Genomic DNA, 23,733 nt, shown 5'->3' with positions numbered 1-23,733 from the left:
TAACCAGTCTTTGCTTTGATGACTATAAAGTGTTAGTTCTCCATGTCAGTAGGTGTTTCCTTTTAAAAGTAATGTCTCTCTCTCTCTCTCTTTCTCTCTCTCTCTCTCTCTCTCTCTCTCTCTCTCTCTCTCTCTCTCTTTCTCTCTCTCTCAGAAACATTTTTCAATGATGTTAAGCAATTCAGATTACTTTTAAATTTGTATGTAAGTAGAGTAATAACATCAGTTAATCACAGTACTACCTCTTTTCATTGGCAACTAGTTGAATATGAATCTTAAAATTGCAAATACTTTTGTTTTTATAAAACAATAAGATTTTTATCAAAGTTACAAAAATTTTTAAATTCTTGATTTTATTAATTTTGATTAAAATAGTAATATGAAATAAATTACAATTTGTGTTTCGATTTTTAACTTCAGTAGACAATTTAAGATTATTTAGAAGAAAAAGAATTTTTGAGGAAAATATGTTTTATGTTTTATAAGAATACTTCTAAAGTATTCTACATTTAATCACAATTTTTTACATGTGTTTTGTTTCAATTTTGGTTGAAAATATATTAAAATTACTTTAAATTTTTTAATTATTTAGGTACTTAGAAATGACTACAAGTTAGAATCATGAAAGAACTAAAAAATATAGAAGTGAACTGAAAATAGAAATTAGAAATAGAAAATCATCAAAGAAGCTCTTTTCTTAACAGTTTCAAGCTCTCAATTAAATTGACCACATACATGTTAGACATAATCCACATAAAACTTATAAAATGAGATGTAACAAATTCTATGTTTATTGAAATTTTAATTACTAATGAAAACAAGAAAATTGTTCTAGTCAAATCCAGAATTTGAATACAACAGATGAAATTCCTGCAACTGAAGAATATTAAAGAATTCATAAGGAAGAATATTTTTAAATAAAGATTTGCCAATATAATTATTCATATCAATATGAAACATCTACTATACATAAAAGCCTAAGCTATTGGACAACCTGCCAGTAGCTATGATGCGCACTGACCAACAGGGGGCAGATGCTCTATGCAGGAGCTGCCCCCTGGTGGTCAGTGCACTCCCACAGTGGGAGTGCTGCTGAGATGATAGATAGGCACCAGACATTGGGTTGATGGCTGGTGAGCGCAGCTGCAGTGGCGTGAGCCTCTCCCACGGACACTCCCTCTGTGTGCCTGAGCAGTGGCGGCAGCAGGCACAGTGGGGCTGGGATGAGTGGGGCAGCGCAGTGCCTAGCTCGGGCTCAGGCTCCTCCCCAGCCACCTGCCACTTTGCGCACTACTTTGTGTTGTGTGGGATCGACGTGGACAGAGGGCTGGAGCTTGATGAGCTGGGGGGTAAGGCTAGGCTGTGGCAGCACAGAGGTCCACTGATCCCCACAGGCCAGGCCGAAGGACCCCACTGGTGCACGAATCCATACACTGGGCCTTTGGTCTATATATATAAAAGCCTAAGCGACCGTTAGGATGACCAGCCAGTAGCTATGACATGCACTGACCACCAGGGGGCAGACGCTCAATGCAGGAGCTGCCACGCCAACCTCCTGCAGTCCCTCCCCCTGGCTGGCAGCAGTCCCTTCCCCCAGCCGGCCAGCCCCGATCGACCCTGATCACTGGCCAGGTAGAGGGACCCCACCTGTGCATGAATTCATGCACCGGTCCTCTAGTGGAAACATTAAATGCAATTGTTTCCCTTTTTTAAAAAAATGAGAAAATGACTACATGAATCTGCCAATTGGAGGATAAAGATGAAATCTCCAGAGCTTTAGTGTTTTTTAGATGATGACCTTGGGAAATGGCCGGTGTGGCTTTCTGACAGAGTTAGAATGTCTCTTGTTAAACATATTCTGACTCCAATATTCATAGTACACACTAATATTGTCTATCACATATAATGCTATACAATATTCACATTATTTATTATATATTATAATGTTCAGTATAATTCTTTTATATCTTAATGTATCAGAAAGAGCTTTTTTAGCCCACTGATTTTGAAACTAAAAGCAATTTACATTCATATTCCTACTAAATGTTAATGTTATGAATCAAATGAGATATGGGATGTTTTAGAACTTCGATAGCCTTTTCTAATTGGGTGTTGTTGTTTTTTTAATTCCTCATCAGAGGATATGTTTATTGATGAGAGAGAGAGAGAGAGAGAGAGAGAGAGCACATCGATGTGAGAAACATCAATCGGTTGCCTCCTGCCTGTATGAGCCCCAACTGGTATGTACCCTTACAAGGAATCAAACCTTCAGCCTTTTGGTGTAGGAACAATGCTCCAACCAACTGTGCCACCTGGCCAAGGCTAAGTGAGTTTTTAAATGACAAATATAATAATGCTAATCATAACTAATGCAAACAACACAAAAGGCCAAAAAGTAAAAAAGGAAAACATTCTACCCTCTCTATACATTAGAGGAGGTAACTACTGTAACAGTTTGATGAGTTTCTTTCCAGATATCCACATATTTTTGATACCTTTATTCACACACACAAAACCACAATAGATATTTCTTTCCTTTTTCTTTTCTCTCCTTTTTTTCAACCAAACTGGGTTTGTGGTATCCAGACTGTTCTGCGACTTGTTTTCATCACTTAAAAGGGTTGTAGTATAAACATCTTGCTAAATGGTTTTTTAAAAGTTTTCTTCAAGACATTCAGACGGCGTACAGCAAGATGTTTTAAGAGTTCGTTTTGAATATGCAATAAAAGGTACTTAATGAGCACAAGACTATTCTCTCACAGAGCTCTTATTGTGTTTGTTTTCTCAGACACTGTTGCGGCGAAATTCCTGATTATCAAAGCTCAAGTCTCGCTGTGACGTCATCCGGGAAGTCCAGGCTTATCCAGCTTTTCCAGGGGCAGAAACTGCCCTGGGGATTTCAGCGCTGCCTCACTTGGAAAATTCAGAAAATTATGTAGAAGTCACATCAAGGAAACCTTTGATTTGAAAGTTAATCAAGAGTCATTTGTTAACTTTCCTACACATTAAAAAAAAAAAAAGTGTGTACATATAAGCATCTATTTAAAAAAAAAACTTCAAGGCTGAAAATAATTTTTTTCCACTTAGTTTGGCAACCAATTAAGCCATAATAAATAAATTACTGTACTACTAAGTAAACATAGGATAGGCAGTTTTACTTAGAAGTTGTTTTCAGTATCTTATTTTGGCTCAGTTGAGGCCAAATTGTAACTTCATCCAAAATTTTAATCTTAGCAAGGTTATTTGGTCCCTTTTCACTCACATTAAACAAATGTAGTTTTCCACTATATATCAGAGGTTCTCAACCTGTGGGTCGCGACCCCTTTGGGGGTCGAACGAGCCTTTCACAGGGGTTGCCTAAGACCATCGGAAAACACATATATAATTACATATTGTTTTTGTGATAAATCACTATGCTTTAATTATGTTCAATTTGTAACAATGAAATTGGGGGTCACCACAACATGAGGAACTGTATTAAAGGGTCGTGGCATTAAAAAGGTTGAGAACCACTGCACTACATGTTAGGGTATAGGCAGTGGTTGGCAAACTGCGGCTCGGCAAACTGTGGCTCACGAGCCACATGTGGCTCTTTGGCCCCTTGAGTGTGTCTCTTCCACAAAATACCGACTTCTGCGCATGGGCCGTGAAGTTTCAATCGCACTGTACGTGCGCGCCCGCACGTGGTATTTTGTGGAAGAGCCACACTCAAGGGGCCAAAGAGCCGCATGTGGCTCACGAGCCGACCACGGGTATTGGGAAAGAAAAAAAAGTTTCCCTCAACCCTCTTAGGGTTCCTGGCTACATCTGAAAATTAAACTGACAAAGACAGACTGACAAGAGAAAAACATGCAAAGTTTATTAAATGTTTACATGGGAGCCTTCACAAGAGCGTGAAGACCCAAAGAAGTGACCAGGAAGCTTTTACGAGTATACTTTTTACACAAAGAAACAATACATGTCTAAAGAAATGACAAGACACTGGGGTTTGGTCTAGGGGTAGTAAAACAGTGAAGAAATAGCAAGGTTTGTTTACACACACTTCTCTACCCTAAATTCCCTTCTCTGGTGATAAGGATGTCTGCTCTGCTCCTGGTACAGGGAGGATAACTTTCACAGCAAGATTTATCTTCTGCTTTCGGGAGAAAGGGGGGGCGGTTGTGGGGGTGGTGGTTGTCAGAGTGACCTTCCTGTTCTGGCTGTTTTCTCAAACTCCTTCTGTTTAAAATATTCAATATGCCGAGGTGCTGTGTTTTGGGGTGGCATGTCCTGAGCCCCATAAAGGGCAAACTGTAAGGTCAATAATTCCGAAATAAGATAGGACCCCCCCCCTCCCCCTTCAGAGTTAAACTGTGAAATAACACAAAATGGACCATCATAGAAAGAATAGTGTGACTGAAAATACTAGCACATCTAAAGGAAAAGTGTCAAATAAGAGCTTTTGCCACCCCTCATGCTCTCCACAAGGGAGAACCTAGGATCCGTGGAAGGAAAGGGAAGGAGAAAGTGTCAGAGGCCAGTGTGAGGGGGCATGAGTATCTCCCCTGGCCCGATGCTCTCAAACGTCAGCATCTCCAGTGGCCTTGCTCTGGTGGCCGACCCACGTGCTCACCAGCTAACCTGGCTGGTCACTTGCCATCCACTGAGAATGGACAAATTAGCTTGGACTGATCATACAAACATACAGCCGGCTGCCCAGCCATCAAGTTGAAACAACAGACATAAGAAAGCTAGCTGCAAAGTTTATGGGAAACAATATTTCTCCCACGGACATTTCATAGTTATCAAGAGTCACACAACCCTCTTCTTTGAGTGACTACTGCTTCCTTACGTCTGAGAGACATTTTTCTCTAATATCATCAAAATCAGAAACATCCCTGTTTGAAATTATGTCAATACGAATGAGATATCCCATTTTGCCTGTTGATCTCAGTCACTTTGATGCAGTCACATAGCCTCAATTTCCAACCCAGATGGAGCGCTTCCTTCAGATCAGAGGTAGCCACCCCTCACTTAACTTTGTGGTTTCCAATGAAACAGTGTTTTCAGTTAACATCATGGTCCAGACTTCAGGTTGACCCTGTACCCACAGCTCTGTTTTGCTTTGAGCCTATCAGAACACTGCGTTTGCTTTTTACCTTAATTCCACATGTTCCTCAACTCCTATAATAACTCTTTCTTTTTTATTGGATGAGGTGCTTCACAGTTCCTCTGAGGTGCAGTCCCTCCCATTGCAATGGTTCAATAATGGGACTGATTTTTCAGACTCCGATCTGTTCCTGTTAGTCTTGGCTTGAGAGCGAGGGTGTCTGGTAGGTCTGCCGCAGCAGAGAATGCTCTGCATAACTGTCATATTTCTCATTATGTTAGTTCTTGTAATCTTTTAAAATTTGGATTCTTGCTTGTCATAGGTCCGCCTCGAGAGATAGAGCCATCATGGGAAAATAAGAGAATTAAATTTTAAGCCTGCAAAGATGCTAAGGGCTTTTACCACTAAATAAGTCACAAATAAGCACCTCGTGAATATGTTACAAGATAGCGCTGGAGGCCACCTTGTGTAGATGAGTATATATTCCTTGAACTTCTACACATTCCAGAATGTTCTTGTTTCCTTTGATAACCATAGCATAACATATGGACATACTATGGCTCACTGAGCTGCAGAAATTTGGCAGCATATTTTTCTGAGGAAGCCAGAGAATTGATACCTTAATTTAATTTTCTTTTTTTGGTGGAGAGAGTACTTTGTTTTGGAAATCATTTCATTAAAAAACAGTTTTAAACAGAAAAAGATATTTGCAAAGCATTCAGGTTTTCTTCTAAACCAAGATCTCTTAGAGTGGGTTTTGTTCAAACTGACCTCGGCTGAGTGCTTTGGTTATGTAGGGGTGCTGCAGGGGCTGGCAAGGGGCTGAAATGAGCCCTAGCTGCACACTAAACAACTTATCCAAGAGTTTGCTTGAATAATATATGTACCTACCAAAAAAGAAAGTTTGGAAAAAACTGCCTTAGTGCTTTTCATATCCATTCAGTATGTAAAGTAAGCTGCTCTGGTTTTAGAATCACAACATTTGTCAATGCTGCCAATTGCCCTTGTGGTAAAAATAATAATAATAACCCTATATAAAAAAAAGGGCAATATGCAAATTGACCCTAACAGCAGAACGACCAGACTGACTGCTTCACCAGTCACTATGAGGTGCACTGACCACCTCTTGGTCGCTTTCCCCAGCCGGCAGGCTCCCATTGCCTGATGGCAAACGGAGAAACAGGGGTGGCTGGCGGCAGAGGATGGGGCTGGCTGTGGGCAGCCAGGGAAGATGGCCCTGATTGCAGGTCAGTCCTAGTGTCCATACCCATGCATAAATTTCGTGCACTAGGCCTCTAGTAATAACAATAATTCTCAAGAATTTTGGCTTTGAAGCCCTGGCTAGTGTTCTAAGTGGTTAGAGCATTGGCCTGCAGACTGAAGGGTTTGTGGTCAAGGGCATGTACCTCAATTCCCAGTCAAGGCCATGTACCTCAGTTGTAAGCTCAATCCCTGGCCCCATTCGGGAGCATGGGGGAGGCAACCAATTGATGTGTCTCTCTTACATCATGTTTCCCTCTCTCTTTCTCTCTCTCTCTCTCCCTCCTCCCTTCTCCCTCCCTTCCACGGTCTCTAAAAATCAATGGAAAAAATATCCTTGGGTAAGGATTTAAAAAATAAGATACTGTTTGAGCCCTAAGGTAATAACTATGATTAATTTCATGGTCAGCTTGACTGGACCACAGTGCCCAGATATTTGGTCAAACATCATTCTGGAAGTTTTTATGATGGTATTTTTGGTTGACATTAGCATTTAAATTGGTGGTCTTTGAATAAAGCAAATTGCCCTCAATAATGTGAGTGGGCCTCATTCAATTAGTTGAAGGTCTGCATGGACCAAAAACCTGACCTCCCCCAAGCAAGTAGGAATTCTGCCATCAGATGGCCTTTAGACTCAAATTACTCTTTCTTGGATCTCCAGCCTGACAGTACACCCTGCATTTTGGACTTGCTAGCCTGCATAATTGTGTGATCCAATTCTTAAAAATAAATCTTTTTCTTAAAAAAAAAAGAAAAGGAAAGGAAAAGAATTCTGGCTTTGAAAAGATGATTGGGAGCTGGTTGGGACTAGAGCTCAGTTCAAACCTTTCTGATTTAAATTGGCCAGCAAGAGAGACAAGACACTGTAATGTCCCCTTTGTAGCCAACAGAGGGCAGTAGTGAAAATATTAACTTGAGCATGATGCAGCCTAGAAGTGAGAACTGAGGCCATGTATATTTAGAAGCTGGACATGAGCATAAATTTCATTAGATTTTACTTTCCTTTTGCTTAGAGAAGTAAGTAACCACATTGTTTTGCCCACTTTTCAGAGCTTGGCAGCCATTATTTTTTTACCTGTCATCCATCAGTCTTCCATACTACCTCCTTTTTGTTTTGGAAATCAGAGTTCTCTCTCTGAGATCCAGGTTCACAACTGCCCGGAAGGCCCAGGGCTCTGATGAGTCCCCTGATGTGGTTGCTCTGTCTGAGCTTTGGGATGCATGGAATTTCTTTGGGAGAAAGATGGGGAACTGGCCTGGCCTTCCCATCTGGTGTGAAGAGCTCACCACTGTTTACATCTCTGAGCTCCAGTTCAACCCTGAAAGCAGCACAGAATCTGTAAAGCTAGTAATTTCTGCTTAATAAAAAAGAGCATCAACTAAACAACCTGTGTGTGTTTAACCTGTAAAATCTCCTGAAACTCAAAAACAAAATTCAAATTTTTTTTTCTAACATCAACATTCTTTAACTTGACATATTTCCACTGAAAGCACCGAAGAGTTCCTAAATTAAGAACCATGTTGTTTTTTTTTAGTGTAAAAATGTTATCTTTTGAGAACACAGAGAATGGTATTTATGGAAAAACAATTCAATTGGAATTCCCAAATACCCAGAATTTTACTTTCAGCTAGGTGTGGTTCTCATCCTTATTTGAGTCAATTTCCTTATTTATGAAACAAAGGGGGAGGGTAACTATTCTCTTTGACCTTGAAAATATTGGTAATCTGTAATTACTGATTCAATATCTGAAGAGATTATAAAAGATGTTAAAAGTGTTCATATGTTGGTAAACTCACAATAGCAAAATGTTCATATCTTACCCTCCATTGTTTCTTCCCTTTTCTATGAATATGCTTTTGTTTTCCTAACCTAACCATTGTCTTTTCAGGAATCTTATAGAAGTTGCCCTGGTGTACCCACTTTACTGGGAGAAAATAGGCAACAATAGACAAGCAAAGTTGCCACAGGGACCTTGTAGCCCAAAAGCCTAAAATATTTACTATCTGATCTTTTCCAGAAAACAAAAATGTTCTCACTTCTGCTTTAGAGAAGTTAAATGTGATTCTTTAAATGAATTAACAACAACAAACAAATTTATTTTATTCTCCCAATAAGAGATCATAGAGTGACCAGAAGAGTAAATCCACAGAAAGAGAAACACTGAGCTAACCAGGGAAAAATCTGGCTGTAATTTTACTGCTAGGTGAGTATTGCTGCATACAATGTTAAGTGTAAAATAAAGTGACTTTAATTTTTATTATTTCTTTTTCTTGAGTTTAACCACATTATTTAAAGCTTGAACTAATATTTAAAGTAAATAATCAGTAGTTGCATGGAACTGAAGTGTGGGTTCAGTTAATCACAGACCCTAGAGTGCTTTTCTTCCCTGGGTCTGCTCTTGGTGTTCCTCTCAGCAATCTCTCCAAGTAGTAGTTAGAAATATAAGAATGCAGCCTAGCTGGTTTGACTCCTTGGATAGAGCATCAGCTTTCAGACTGAAGGGTCCCGGGTTCGATTCCAGTCAAGGGCACTTACCTTGGTTGCAGGCTCCTCCCCGGCCCAGGTCCTGGTCAGGGCACATGCAGGAGTCAACCAATCAATGTGTTTCTCTCACATCACTATTTCTCTCTGTCTTACTCTCTTCTACTCTCTCTAAAAATCAATGGAAAAATATCCTCGGGTGAGGATTTAAAAAAAAGAAGAAGAAAAGAAATCTAAGAATGCATTATCCTTTCTTACCTCTCAGCCCTAATATGAAGCCAGAGTCCTCTTCTTTTATATTTCTGAATATACGGTTTAAGCTTCAACTTCTCAGTGACCTACTTCTAGACAAAACAGAGTGCTTCAGGCCCACCAGAAATTACAGATCGACAAACTACATGTATGGTATGTCTGTGACCTTTTTTAATAGCAAATCTTCAACATCAGGACCAAAGGCTCTTCAGTGCTTGCGGACTTCCCTAGCATCACAAGATGGGTGCTTGAATTGCTTAGTTCAAGACTGGAAAAATGGGGCCAATAGTAGCATATTTAGTTCCTTTCAATAAGAAATTCAGAAGCTTTCTCAGAAACACCCAGCAGAGAGTGCTTGCTTCTCAGTGGCTAGGGATGTATGGAATGCCTCCTACTAGTGGTCAGTCAGTGTATATTCCTGAGCACAATCCTGCCCTAACACAACTGGGGCTTTGTTAGCAACTGAAGATGACAGATGGGATAATGGGACGGTAACTAACAACGCATGCCACAAAGCTACAGAATCCCTGGGCCATAAAGTGAATCACAAGAACAAATGGGGGTAAAAAATTCATTTTTTAATTGTTAATATTATGGGAACTTTCGCTAATGACAAATATTTGTTAAACATTCAAAATGTTCTAGGTCTAAGTCTACTCTGACCCATTTTGATTTTTTTATTCTAGACAATCTAACTTAAATCATGAAAGTATATCTTAATATCCTCTAATAGCATACCAGATTGGTCAAAACTAGTCACTCCTTTTGAAAGTTATGTTGGTTGAAATAAAACACATGGATAAACAAAAATGTTTAGTAATCAACTTGAAACAGAGCTCCTGAATTTATTGGGTCAATTAATGGCTGAAAAGTCTTTTCTTAATATTTAAAAACAAATGGTCTTGAGACTGAGATTAAGGGTTAAAAGGAAAGGCCCTTCTTCTCAATCTTTGGCGGTGAAACAAAGAGATGGGTCGGAATTTCACAGAATTAATGTGATAGCTCTTGTTCTCTGATCACTAATGAATAACCTGGATGAAATAAACCTCCCTTCATTGCCAAGGTGCTTTTCCACCCTTTTGATGAACTAATAACCATTTACCTACAGCAATGCAGACTTACCAGCACAGAAATGTTATTCATATTCAAAAAGAACAACCCATTAAAAATAGGAACAGAAAGGGTGAACTAAACAGATGGTATTCCAGGACTTTGAACCCTGGAGTACAAATTTAATCCTTTATTGTCAGAACCTCCAAGGGACTATCCACATCCTTTATTTTACTGGAATTCAATTGTATTGACTACAAATAAATGAGTAATTGGCTAAAGATCAAAACTCTTTTGTAATATGGTAAAGAACTGTACTATGAATTCAATCTGCCTGTCAGAGATTGGAATAGTAGAAAAAGCAATAGAAAATTACTGAGGCCAGGATTCAGCATTTCACTCTATTACTGTTGTTTGAATCCCTGAGGCTTGGTTATCAGAACTCATGTGAAGCCTCTCCCAGGTACACTATGAATGGAGGAATCCTTAATGGCAATTGGAGTCAGGGGACAGAACACTTCAGAGGGGTGGCAAGGCTCCTAGAGCTTTTTAATTTTAAAAATACCAATGCATGACCCATAGCGACTTCATGAATGTGGTCAGTTTCATCATCAAAAAGAATAAGAATCCTATCTATTAAAGAGGGATATGCTAATTGACCCTCATGCCATTGCAAAGATGGTGGTGCCCACAGACAATAAGGAGGGAATATGCTAATTGACTGCCCTGCCCTCAAAGATGGTGATGCCCACAGCCACAAGATGGTGGCGCCCAGTCCCCTTAGCCCTGCCGGGGAGGCAGGCATGCAGCAAGGCCAGCCCATGCACCTGCTTCCAGAGTCCCCCAGCCCACTCAGCCCCCAAGTCACCCAGGGCTGGCCCAGGGCACAGGCAAGCCTCAGATGGCAGCTGGGCAGCCGCTTAGGGCTACCTGAGGCTCAGGTAATCAGGGCCGGCTGAGGCTTGTGCTGCCGTCAGTGGCAGCAGCAGAGGTGTGATGGGGCGTCGCCTTCCCCTGATCGCCGGGTTGCCTCCTGTCCCTGAGGGCTCCCGGACTGTGAGAGGGGGCATGCTGGGCTGAGGGACCACCCCCCCTCCAGTGCGTGAATTTTCATGCACTGGGCCTCTAGTTTTTAATAAAATCATAAATTTCTTAATTAACTAAAACATAAAGGCTCCTTATATGTATACAACCCCCTTCTATAACATCCTTGGAAAGTAGTTATGAAAACATTGGATGACAGCAATCATGAGAATTTAATCATTTACCAAAGTAACTCATTTTATTTTCTAGCAAATTTCAGTGTTTGGGATATTATTCTTATATTAAATAAATATTTATTTCCTTATAACTCATACAATGGTTTAAGTTCTGCCATCTGGAGATTAAAAAAAAAAAATAAGCTCCTTCCACATCACAGCCCTTCCATTGTTTGAAGGAACTTTTCCGCCTTTCTTAAATAAACTCTGGATCTTTGTTTCCTCATTCTTTAGACAGCTGAGCTTTAAATCCTATCGCTGTCCTAGATGGGTCTCTAAAGAAAAAGACCCTAATGGTAAATATTTAATTTAGAGCAATGGTTCTTAACACCATTTCCAGAATTCTGACTTAATTATTCTGGATGGGGGCCCAGACACTGATAGTTTTCAACACTCCCCAGGTGATTCTAATTTGCAGCTAGGCCGAGAACCTCGGAAAATGTGTGGTCCAGCCCCGAAATCGGCACCTCTGGTGCGGAAAGAGGGGCAATGGGCAAACGGAATAGCTACTTTTCTTGTCTGGACACTAAACTTGTACTGAGACAACCTAATCACATGGGAGTTTAGTGATGGTTATATACACTCCGGACTCAAAGCGAACTTAAGGTCAATCCATCTGTTGAATGAATTTCTATTAACTTATACCTCCTTGGTTCTGTAGAGATGGAATCAAATTTGGGTCTAAGTCCAGAATTTTGGGTCTTTTCTTATTGCCTATAACTGCATTATTAGTAGGATCAAAGAAAATAAGAGTTGAGCTATGCTAAGCACGGGCTAAGTACATTGTCTTTTAATCCATTATCTTAATTGAATGTCCACAGCAGCCCTGTGGGAAAGAGGATATTATTATCCCCATTTAACAGGCAAGAAAATTGAGACTTAGATTAGATAAGATACATTGCCGAAACTATTTTAGGATTCTAGGTCTGTCAGACTAGTCTATATTCTCTCTTTATATAAATATATATTTACACCCTCCTTCCTATCACAAATGTCAGCCTTTCATTAGCACTCGCCGATGTGATCTGGCCTCCACATAAATCCTTTCCTGTGAGCTGTAAAATGTGGGACAGGAGGGCGCATCAATTCTGTCTTTCCACCAGAGACCGCCATCTAGGATGCGCTCACCAACATTTTAGAGCTATGTCAGTGCAAACAGCTATGAATCCATCAACATAGATACATTTTCCCTTTTGTCTGCAAGGATGTCATGGGACTCTTGGTCAATGCCTTGCCAAAATCTGTATTCATGGTTTCTATTTCTTTAGTAAACCCATCAATTAAGGAAATGAGCACTGTCCAGATGGACTTGTTCTAATGAACCAGATGCTGTCTCCAGAAATCACCATGTCTCCCAGGGCTCACCATATCATCACATCACAGATCATCCTTTTAATATATTGCCCTACGATTTTATCTGGTACTAACATCAGGCTTACGGATCTATGATTTTCAGAGCCCAAATCAATATATTATGTGCGTCTCATCTATTTTTTTGAATAGCTCCCTTGCAATCTCTGACTGCTCAAAAATCATTTTAGGAAGTTAAGAAACCTCTCTGTGCTCATCTTCATTTTCCTGAGCCACAGAAACCTGACTACCTTTGGTCAGTCCCATTTAATCAGCTTTATTTCTTTCATAAATCACCAACAAATCTTGGGGTTCCACTCGCCCACCTTTCTCTCTCTGAACATCCTTTACTGCAGAGAATATGAGCTGGGGGCTGTTCTGCTTTTTCTCTAACATTTATCTACTTTACCTCACTTGCTCTAGGCAGTGGACAGATCACTCCCTTGTTCTTGCTCAAATAAAACTTAAAACCCTTCTTGTAATTTCCCTTCATATTTTCCTATTATGGCTTTTGTATCCTTTTCAAATCTTAGCTCATTCTAGGCGGTAGCCTTCCTGACACCTTAAGCTCATAATTGTATGCTAAATGAAAATTTAACCCAAAACTATGAATGCAAGGCTAACAAGTCATATATAAATGCCAGCATCAAGGGGAAATCTGTTATCAGTCCAATCTTTCTCCTTTTATGAGCAGGTCGCCCACCTCTATGCTAAATTTAAAATATATTACATATAAAATTACTCTTCTCAGAACTTTCTCGGTACACACATGCTATCTTTTTTTTGTTTTGTGTGCTAAGAAACAGGTCCCCCCAAATCCTTTCAGAAGCTAGATAGTGGTCAGGGTAGTGAGTCACCCCCATAGACTCTGATTTGGAGTCCAGGGCTCTTAGATACAGTCTCAGCTGACTCTCAGGTAAGCTGTCTCCAAGCCTATTCAGTGTCAGATTGGAAAAACCACCACCATGCCTCCCTAACTGACATAATGGAAAAGAATTATAGTTCGAGCTAACAATGATCTCATTCTTCCAGGAGCCTGGAGCAACACGAAACGCTAGAGGCCACTGTGGTGTGCCAAAGATTGAGGAAAATCCTCCTCACTTTACTGGGAAGGGTTTTGTTCTGAAAATGATGTCTCAAATGACATTCATTGGAAGGTCTTCAATCGATGAGGAGGCTACACTGGTCTTTGGAAGACCCTGGGCGGGTTGCTTCAGTGGACTGTGACTTCTGCTCTCCAAATACAAGGTGAGACAGCTGGTTGTACACCATGATCCACAAGGTCCCTCCTAGATCAAACCCACTGTTAGTTTTAAGCCACAAGCTCTTGGTGCCTTAGTTGCTCACAGAATTTCCTCTCCCCATCTCTCAGCCATCCCCACACCATCCCATCCCTGACCTATTATATAACCCTACAGGACTTAGTATGTGTCATGCAGGCAGTCTCCCTTTCCAAGTTTGTTTTCTCAGGGCGTATGTGTCATCAGAAAAGGGGTGGGCCTCATCAAGCGCCTGCCTCTCCGTCTGGGCCCCAGAATCCAGTCTGCTGACCGTGGGTCCAGACAGCGACAGGGCCATGACCTTGCCCAGGCATTCTGATCTTTAGTTGAGGGATCAGGTATCTTTTATTTTGTTTTCAATTACATTTTTAAAATTGAAGTTCAATGTGCATGCAGAACAGAGCACATATCTAAGTATATCACTCAACAAATTTTTATCAACTGACTCTCCGTTACTCACACCCAGAAACTTTCCCTGTCCTCTTCCGAACCTCCCCCCTCCACTCCACAAGAATCACACCACCCTGACTTCTCCCAGCATAGCTCTCTCGACCTGCTTTTGAACTTTATGTAGCTGGACTCATACGACCTACACACGTTTGGTCTTCTTTTTTCAACACTATGTTTGTGAATTCACCCGTGCTGCTGCATGTAGTCCTAAATTGTTTGCTCTCATCGCTGGAACATAGTGCGTTGGATGACTCTTCCTGATTTCTTTATCGCTTCTGCTGTTGGTAGCATCGGGTAGTTTCCAGTTTGGGGCTATTACAAAAGGCCCAGCTAGAAGTGCTCCAGCCTCTTGGTGATCGTATGTACCCGTTTCTGTTGGGTACACACCTGGGAATGGAATTGCTAGGTCACAGGGTGTGCATATGTTCAGCTTTAGTATATAGTGTCCGCTTGTTTTTTATTTCCTCCTTCTCTTCCATCTCCCTCTCCTCCTCCTCCTCCCTTTTCTTCAAACATCTTCTTAACAAGATAAAACCCATGTGTGCTGGCCTCACAGCCTATGCTTACAGATAGAGGGTAAACCTCCACCAGCTTGACTGCCAGAAATTCGCCAGCCCGTGGTTATTCCCTCGCTTCTGCTGAGAGTTCTAACAGGCATTTGCTCTGGCCTCTTGCTACCACTGTGCACATTTGCTATCTGAGAGCTGTGAGAAGGAAGATTCAACACGGCTCTCCGTGTGACCCCCGGGCCTGGAAAAGGCCGAGGTGTTCTGCCCTGCTGCTCCGTCTGAGCACGGGGTGGTCACTGCCCTTCATGCCCCATAGCGCAGCAGGAGCCAGCGGTATCTTAAAATCCACTTTTATTAAGAATTCGGGGATACCTGAAGGGAAGTAGCACACGGAGCATAACAGACATTACTACTAGGAACGGCCCCACCAGCCCAGGCTTGTCCTCAGCCCCTACAGAATCACCTCTCTACCTGGCTCCCCGCCTGCCTCCAAGGCCACTGCCCCTGAGGCCTGAGCAGCTGTACCTCAGAGCCCAGGCGCAGCCGCTTCCTTCCGCTAAAATCCTCCAATGCTCAGCCCACCAGCAGCCTTACACATCTTCTATGCCAGCTCAGGGGTCTCTGTTGCTGACCCTGATCTGTGCAGAGGAAGAGTTCTGCTAACAGAGATGGGGACATATACAGCTCGACACCCAGAGACCCTGAGTTGGAATTCTCCGTCCGCCCCTTTGTGGCAGTCACTCAACTACCATTCCCTCACTTGTAAATTTAGTTTAATAACAATTTCCACTTTACAGGATACGTTTGAAGATCGTAGGAAATATGTCAACCAAAGCAACATCCAAATTAAGAGTTTATTTGAGCCAAAACTGGCTGCAATTGCCAGGGAACAAGATCTCGAATGCTCAGGGGAATGACAGTTTTGCAGTTTATTTTAAGTGTTTGAAATTAAGGAGGGAACAAAAGGAAGGTTATGTGAAGGTGGGAGGCAGCGAGGCAGGAATTGGGTTACAATAATTAGCAAGATTGTGTGCTCTCTTGGGGGTGGTTACATTTATTTCAAAGGTGTGTTAATCTAGAAGATGCTCAAGAACAATGGACAGGCTTAAGGCAAAGATAAACCCTTTATTTAAAAGTTTTATGCCTGGGGCGTGACTACCGCCATGACCTGTCCAGTGAGGAATTTATGATCAGATCGCCCCTGTTACGCCCACAGATAATAATTGTAAAGTGCTGACAACCAGGCTGGCAGGCAGTCAGCACAGAGATATGAGCTCAAATTACATCAGGGGCAGAAAGCTAACTTCCCAAAGGACTCTGTGTTCAGATTATGCCCCCCTCCCCCCACTATGGGTGTGTATTGACTTCCTATTTGTGCTGTGGGGTTTCTCAGGAAAAAAGAGAGAGCGAGAGAGTCTGACCCAGAAGTAAATTCAACTCAGGCAGAAGTGAGTTTATAACTTTTAAATGGCAAGTTATTTTCAGCTTTAAAAAATGTTAGAATGCAATTTCCAGTCATGATACCTCATTACAAGTATATGAAAGGAGAGGGGAGGGAGAAATTATTAGAATAGCTTCATAAGTACAAAGGGATCTGATGAAAGGAGTATGGACCAAGGCCAAGGAGACAGCCCGGTAGAGGCCAGACTAGAGGGACAGGCGGAATTGGCTGGCTGCTGTAGAATCTCGGCCACACTGCTAACTAGCTGAGTGTTCTCTTGAACTTTGCCTTTTCTTATCTGTAGAAGGAAGATAATCTCATCTCCCCGAGAGAATTGCTTTATAGCTTAGAGGGCCATAAACTGCCTATCTCAGCAAATATAAAGACTTTATAAATGGCACCTATTATTACTTGGAATTACACACACACACTATTCCCCTAATGAGAAAGGAAAATAGCTCTGTTGGTACGTACATCCTGTGATGTTTCTAACAGAACATAAACAGCACTTCAGATGGGACAAGGATAAGGCCAAGTACACACAGTGTCTCTCTAGAAGGTGTGGCTACAGCTGCAACAGTGACCACTGATGGGTGAGCAGTGCTCACTGTTTCTCACCAATGACACCTACAGGTCCACTCTGCTCCTTCTGACCCCTGAACCAGGGTTACTGAGATTGCTGCAGTGACCCCCTTCTTGACGACCTCCAGCCAGAACATCTCCTTCTTCCCAGATCCCTCCTCAGAATTGCCCAGCTCTCTTACAGGATTGCTGCCTGGGGTCTTTGGAGTGTATTCTCCTTGCAGCAGCAAGCAAGATGAACCTGACTTATCATCCTCCTCCACTTCCTCTTCCCCTCTCCACCTTCTGCTTACCTCCTCTCCCTCCTCCTCCTCCTCCTCCTCCTCCTCCTCCTCCTCCTCCTCCTCCTCCTTCTCCTCCCTGTCTTTAGATAGTGAGCTTTAATACTACAGAGTTAACATTTCTGGAAAGATAGATGATAAATAGATAGAACATAGCTGAATAGATGTAAATGTATAGCCATCTCTATAAATAGGACAGACAGATATTAGGTATCCATAAAGGGAGAGAGAGAGAGAGAGAGAGAGAGAGAGAGAGAGAGAGAGAGAGAGAGAAAGAGAGAGAGAGAGAGACTTTTATTAGCATTCTGGTTCTCTGCAGTTCAGTGACCATCCACAGGATCTCCCACGAATCCATCACTCATGCCAATACGCCTGAACAATAATAGCACAATTATATAGCACTTACTCAGCTCCAGGCTACATTCTAAGCCCTTTGCATGTATTAACTCATGTGAGCATCACCATGACCCCATGAAATAAAGTGACACTATGCACAGAAAGGTTAGCATTTGCCCAGGTTACGCAGCAAGTGGATGCGAGTGCTCCTCTCAGCCCTCCCGCCCTCACTGCCGGTTGCAGCAGTGCTAACACTGACTGCTCAGCATTCTCAGTTCCTCCCAGTGCCTCCAAGTTCAAATGGAAAGGGTTTCCACTAGCACTTATTCAGCCCTGCCATTGATGGTCTGTGTAATTCCCATTAATGTGCATATTCTGAAAAATTTCTGCCACAGGAATCTTATAGGAAATGGTGACTTAATACACTCATTTATCTTCTTCCTTTATCTTTTCCTACCACCTTCCACTGTCTCTCTCTGTCCTTCCATCTTCCTCCTGGAGGTGGTAAAGGCATTGTGTAGATTTACCTGTTCTATCCCAGGGATAATGGCCAAGGTTTTAAGCACTTACTGTGAGCTAGACCCCATGCTACATGCTTTGCAGAGATGACCTCATTTGATTCTCATAACAGCCCCTTTTGAGGTGAACACCAACATTAGTCTCACTTTACAAATGAGGGAATGGGAGCTTAGGTTTAGTTCCTTGATCTGAAGAGAGAGAATCAGGGGTCTGAGTCCCTGACCTCACCCCCTTCCTCCAGTCTCTCACCAGCTTCCCCACGGGTGGAGGCCATTGACAGGGTCCATGCAGGTCAGCACTTTGGAGCAGACAGCAGGGTGGACACAAGTGGGGAGCTGGTCAGAGAGGCCAACGACAGGCCCAGCACAGAGTCTCATGAGAAACGTTTCTGAGGTGGGGGCAGGGCACCCAAGCTCAGTTCAAGAAGAGAGGCTGGGCTGTCATGAGGGGGCTTCACTTCCATTACAAAGTCTAAATGATCCAGAACCACAGGAGCATAAAGAGGAACCTAAAAGTCAATCTAGAAGGGAAAAAAGGAGGTCCTATAACCGAATTACACATTTAGTAACAATCTGAAACACTTTGGGAAAACACATGTGAACAAACACCCGCCCATCCCCTGAGGAAGTACACGGAAGATTACAAAATGCAGAGCAGAGAGGGGTGAGATCTCTCAGGGTTTTTTGGTTTGAAACAGCAGAAACAACTTCTGGCTAGTTTAAGCAAAAGGTGAATTGCTTTAAGGATATTGAGAGCTCCTAGGATGGCTGAAGGACTGCCAGGAACAATGCAGCCTTTACCCACAGAGAACACTTATTTTTCCTCCATCTACTAAAATTATATGACATATAATGTAAGAAAAAGACCTCCATTTTATGCATGTTTGAGGACTTCCAAGCTTAGTCCAAGGATCTCGGGGGTGGGCTATATGAGACAGAGCAGCACAGCCTCTGACTAAATGGAAAACTCCTTAAGATGGAAGAAGCATCCAGGCAAGAGCTGGGAAGGCCATTTTCACAGGGGGCCCAGGTGCACAATTTCTGCAGGGCAGCTGTTCAGAGCAGGGAAGCACACAGTAAAGCACACCTAACACGGCCATCTACCCACGTGGTCTGAGCCTCGGTCCTAAGTCAGGGGCTCAGGGAACAAGCTGGGAAAGAGCTTGATGGTGTCACAAACCCAAGCCAGAGACAAGAATCCACAACTTCATCCTTAAAAGGCGATTGGGAAGAGTCTTAGCTGAAGACCAGCACTAGAAGTGGTGGGCGGGGGGGGGGGGGGGGGGGGGGGGGGGGTTGCTATCAGGACTGGCTAGAGTCCCAGATCCTTTAATTGGCAACATTATAACCTGGGCATGTCCAGGTTCTGCCACTGCCCAGCAGAGGGCCCTTAGGAAAGGTTCCTGGAGTTACCTATCTGTAAAATGGAAATAAAACTTCCTACATTAGAGGGTTTTGGTGAAGATGAAATGAGATAATGGACATGAAATTTTTAATACATCCGACATATTGGCTTTTTAAAAATATATTTTTATTGATTTCAGAGAGGAAGGGAGGAGAGAGAGAAACATCAACGATGAGAGAGAATCATTGATCAGCTGTTTGGAATTACTAACAGTATGAAAGGTAGAATTGGAGAGTTTGTTAAAGTTGAACTGATGAGATTATTAGTATCCGGAGGATAACGTTTCCCATTTATCATCTTCATTCATTCACCACCTGCTGGAATGCTGAGTGCATTTTTGCTGTAAAGCAAACAGTATGTTTACTACTAAGACCTGCCAGGGACCAGTAGAGGGCAGTATCCACTAACAAAATAGAAGGCATGCTCCTCAGAGATAGAAAATACCCTATTCTGCCTCTAGGTCCGTGGTGTCATCTCTTATTCCAGTGTCTACAGCAACAGCAACAAAAGTCAATATGATAACTCCAAATGAAAGAAGGAAAGGGAGGGAAAATGTAAAACCTCATTGTTGAATGAAGACAACATATTTTGAAACATCTGACGGCTCTGAGCTTCATGCTGCAATGAACCAGACAAAACCCCTGCCTGCAGGGGCAGAGTGAGCAAACCAAGCGCTGCCTCCGGCTGGCTGCACTCTCGGTGGCCTCTGCTTACCTGTCAGTAAAATGAATCCTCAGGGTCGGACGGCTTCAGTATGAAGGCGAATTTAAGAGCCCTGGGTGAAGGAGAATGACAAACAACCAAGGTGTCCCATGTCACCTACCCTAGCTACATACATATGAACAATGCACTCCTATGGTTCATTCAGATGGAGTGTGTATACATTTTCATTCATTATTCTCTCGAGGATCAGCAGGAAAAATACATTCATGAATGTAGAATAAAGAAAAATGATATATTAAAAATGATCTTATTGCTAATTGAGTATTTTCTACCCCTATAACCCCAGTATTCAACTCAGTTCACTTCCCCAGCATTTACTGAATTCACTCTATGCTCAGTAGGAGAAGACTATGCTAAACCCTGGGGAGGCACGGGGCAGGAGGAGGGAAGGGGGAGGGAGTAGGTGGGATGCAAATATCCAAATGTGGTGACAAACTTTTACAAGTGGTACGAGAGGAGTGCATGAAGTGCCCCAAAGGGGAAGACACTGCTTCTGGCTTGGGGAGTCAAACAATTGAGGAGTGTTGAGATGAACCTTGTCAGGTTTTGGTGGTGGCAGAGTGAGGGGAATTTCGGGTAGAGGTGACACAGAGACAGAGGCGAGGTGTATGTTTGGCTTGGTAGAGTTCATTTCCAATGCAGAAGCACAAGGCATGGGGTGGGGCAAGATGGAGAAGAGGTGGTGTGCAGGAAGAAAAGGCTAGAAGGGACGAAAGCAGGGAGGAGGAGAGCCTAGAGCAGTGGTTCTCAACCTTCCTAATGCCGCGACCCTTTAATACAGTTCCTCATGTTGTGGTGACCCCCAACCATAAAACTATTTTCGTTGCTACTTCATAACTGTAATTTTGCTACTGTTATGAATCATAATGTAAATATCTGATATGCAGGATGTATTTTCATTGTTACAAATTGAACATAATTAAAGCATAGTGATTAATCACAAAAACAATATGTAATTATATATGTGCTTTCTGATGGTCTTAGGCGACCCCTGTGAAAGGGTCGTTTGACCCCCAAGGGGGTCGCGACCCACAGGTTGAGAACCGCTGGCCTAGAGGGTCTTGAGCCCTTTGTTAAAGAGTTCGACCTGTATGGGCTTAGTTTATATATTCCACTTTAGTCCAAAAACTTCAACTATATTCTGTAAACCAAGGGAAGGCAGTGAACAATACAGAGCCCATGTGTTTACATTTTACGTACATGCATATGGGTTTCTTTTAAAGCCTTTACTTTTTTATTATTATTATTGATTTCAGAGAGAGAGAGAGAAGCATCAATGATGAGAGAGGATCATTGCTCAACTGCCTCCTGCACGCCCCCTACAGGGGATCGAGCCCGCAATCTGGGCATGTGCCCTTGACCAGAATCGAACCCAGGACCCTTCAGTCTGCAGGCCGACGCTCTATCTACTGAGCCAAACTGGCTAGGGCTAAAGCCTTCACTTTTTAAGAGCAGTTTTAGGTCCATAGAAAAATTAAGGGAAAATACAGAGATTCCCCATATATTCTCTGCCCTCACACAGGTGAAACCTCCCCCATTACTAACATCTACCAGAGTGGTACAGTTGTTGAGATTGATGAGCCTATATTAACATTATAATCACTCAAACAGTTTACATGGGGGTTTATTCACTCTTAGTGTATATTCTAGAGGTTTAGACAATTGTCTATGACATATATCCAGCATTATGGTAGCATTTCACTGCTCTAAAAATCCCCTATGCTCTGCCTATTCACCTCCCATCCCAACCCTTGGCAACCATTAATCTTTGTACTGTCTCCATAGTTTTTTCCAGAATGTAATAGAGTGGGATCATGCAGTATGTAGCCTTTTTAGATTGGCCTTTTTCACTTACTAATATGCATTTGAAGTTCCTCCCTGGGTTTTTTTCATGACCTGGTAACTCATTTCCTTTTAGTGTTCAATAATATTCCATTGCCTGGGTATATCATAGTTTATTTATTTATTCACCTACTGAAGGACATCTTGGTTGCTTGCAAATTTTGACAATTATGAAGAAAGCTGTTTTAAACATCCAGGTGCAAGTTTCGTGGTCTATGTGAGTGTTTTATGGATGTGTATGCAGGTCTAATGTCATGGTTAGGTGACTGCCTCCGTGAGCTCATAGCCACTGCTTCGAACACAGATGGCGAGGACAGTGATAGCAAATGTCTAACCCACGCATCATCCAGCTAGCGGATCAGATTCAGTGCCACAGGAACTGGTCGAGACCTTCATTAGGAGACAGTGGCATTGGTAAGACAACCAGCCACAAGCCACAGCAGCAAGGCAAGGAGACCTTCGTTTTGTTTCGACTACCTTTGGGCACTTTCTAGAAATCAGCCTGTCCTACTGACATATGTGTGTTCTATTCTAACAGTCTGTATTTTATCCTACATCAATATTCTTTTCAGAATGATTAGATTATTATGAATGATAAGCTGTGTTCCCCTAAAAATGAGCTTCTTTGTATTTTTCACATGATCTATAGGCAGGATTATTTGCTTTGGGACTCAGATAAATGCTGTCAGGAAAACATGAGCGAGAAAAATTTTGTTGGCACCTGGGTGGCACTAATGCACTTTAGCTAGAGGACGGTCTGGGAATTTAAGCAGATCATTTGGAGGTCTCCATAGTGATACATAACACGGAAAAATGCATAAAAGGAAATTCTACTACATTTGTTCCTCTCACTCAATTTTTTAATATGCTGCTAGTCCAGTGGATCTTAATAATTTTTGGTGACAGACTCTTAAAAATCCAACAAAGCTGAGAACTTTGTTCACAGAAAAAGGCATATATCTAATATTATACTTTTTTTTTTTCCAGACGGATTTATGGAGCCTGCAGGTAGGCAGACCCAGGTCCAGGTCTGGGGCCCTTGCCTCAGACTTTTAGAAAATAATGAGCCCTTGTATTATCTCCCCTAAAATGTCCCCTCCCCATGTTACACTTCCTTTCCTCATTTCTATGCTTAGCAAAGTGGTTATTTCCTCACCAGGTGATGACTTGAAACCCCAATTGTGGTTTATGTAGCATTCTGGGGAAATTCTGCAGTCTGTGATCCCATAAATGCATTTATAAATGTGTGATCATTCTGACTAATCCGTTTGGGAGAGATCTTTGAAAGTCTTGGTCTTTAATAGAAATACAAAGTAGGATTGTCTTAGACCATTTGCTGTCAAATTCCATTTTTGTCTTTTATCTCCTGATGTGTATAAGGCCCTGGCAAGGTTGGACCCAGACTAGTTCAGCCCCAGAGGCTTACTGTAGTGACAGCCTTATTTCAGTTTTATACAAGAAGCCATCACCCTGGACTCTTCAAGCAGGATGGCAAACTTTACACATGTTTCAGATCTGCTTGCTAGGATTGCTCAGCAGAAGTGCCCCCGTGAGCACATATAGCTCATATTCACAGGGCATACAAGTGTCACATACAGAAACTCATTTAATCTTCCCAACAACC

This window comes from Myotis myotis, unplaced genomic scaffold (genome assembly GCF_014108235.1).
Source record: "Myotis myotis isolate mMyoMyo1 unplaced genomic scaffold, mMyoMyo1.p scaffold_m19_p_7, whole genome shotgun sequence".
Classification (NCBI taxonomy): domain Eukaryota; kingdom Metazoa; phylum Chordata; class Mammalia; order Chiroptera; family Vespertilionidae; genus Myotis; species Myotis myotis.
Note: the sequence above shows the minus strand (reverse complement) of the source record.